The 1,369-nt window shown below is 38.4% G+C and overlaps 1 pseudogene; it reads right to left on the bottom strand.

Annotated features, from left to right (window-relative positions):
• Positions 1 to 216: 216 nt before the first annotated feature.
• LOC143603954 (ethylene-responsive transcription factor ERF061 pseudogene) lies at positions 217 to 1,146 on the bottom strand (annotated as a pseudogene).
• Between the last annotated feature and the right edge of the window lie 223 nt (positions 1,147 to 1,369).

Genomic DNA, 1,369 nt, shown 5'->3' with positions numbered 1-1,369 from the left:
TTATGTAGATGATTCCAAACAAAAGTTAACCCATATGCATATGATAATTATTTAAAATAAAAATCTATGCTATCAAAGTTATTGTATATTAGCATATCATCAATCAATCAATCATCATCATCATCCATAAGATAATAAAAATAATTAAGATCAGAAAGATGAATTTCCTTCAACATGAATTATAGTTTACATGTGAAAACACTAACACCACCCAAAATCAGTTCATAATTAAGATCACTAGTTGGTTAATTGCACCCTAAATCTGCTCACACACTTTCAAATCAAATCTCAATTCGCTAAAACCTCCCAAATTAACTCAGGATCATACGAAGGCAAACGAGCCAGCGAACACCCTTCAAGTTCCAACTCACCCTTCTCCGCCTCTGCCATCACCTTAGACTCGCCAGAAACCGAACACTGGGAACTCTCCCCTTTCCAAAACCCATCGTCCAACATACTCGAAGAACAATATTCATTTTTCGCCTCTATGTTTTTCTTGTTATCGTTACTATTATTATTATTGTTCTTTTTCTTCCGGTTCACTTTCCCTCTCCTCAGTTTTTCACAAATGGCTTGAATCTTGGCATCAACAGCACTCTTCAAAGCATTCACCCTCTCAATATCTCCAAATAACCCGAGCTGGCTCGGGTCATGCAAGTTTGGAAAATTCAACTTTGCGTATTCGCCTCGAAGCTTATACGCAGCCCGATCATAAGCGTAGGCCGCGGCTTCAGCCGTCTCATAAGTCCCCAACCACACCCTCGTTCTATTCTGTGGTAATCTTATCTCACCCACCCATTTGCCCCAATGCCTCTGCCTCACTCCTCTATAAAGCTTCTTCTTGTACGGATTATTACGGTAATCCGAAACACGATCAAACCGGTTAGCGGTTTTCACCATGTGTTGCTCTGAGAACTTCTGAAGCATGTCTCTTTGTTTCAAGTAAACTGATGAGCCTAGTGATTGATGAACAGATGATGATGAAGAGTGTGTGAAGATTGAATCTATGGTGTTTTGGCCGTTATTTTTGTGGTTTATTATATGGTATGAGAGAGATGATCCGATGCTATTTTGAGGGTTGTTTGGGTTCATGATGGGTATAGTTTGATGTTACTGAGGAACAATTAGAATGTGAATATCAGGTGGAGTACTAAGGTTTTGAGATTCATAGGAAGTGTGAAGGTTACAAATCTCTCTCATGGTTTGGTTCCTTGGTGGTGTATTTAACTATTTATAGCGCCAAACAAACATGTGATTTGATATATGGTCCATGTAATAACAAAAAAATATCTGAAAACTCTGAATAAAACAAAATAAGTAAAGATACCAGACGAATAATGGGAAGGGCATATGGGTAATAGACCGGGTA

Source organism: Bidens hawaiensis, unplaced genomic scaffold, assembly GCF_021521415.1.
Source record: "Bidens hawaiensis isolate Kalapana, Puna unplaced genomic scaffold, B.hawaiensis_p1.1 tig00063445_1, whole genome shotgun sequence".
Taxonomy (NCBI): Eukaryota; Viridiplantae; Streptophyta; class Magnoliopsida; order Asterales; family Asteraceae; genus Bidens; species Bidens hawaiensis.
The sequence above is the reverse complement of the archived record's forward strand: the minus strand, read 5'-3'. Positions and strand labels throughout refer to the sequence as shown.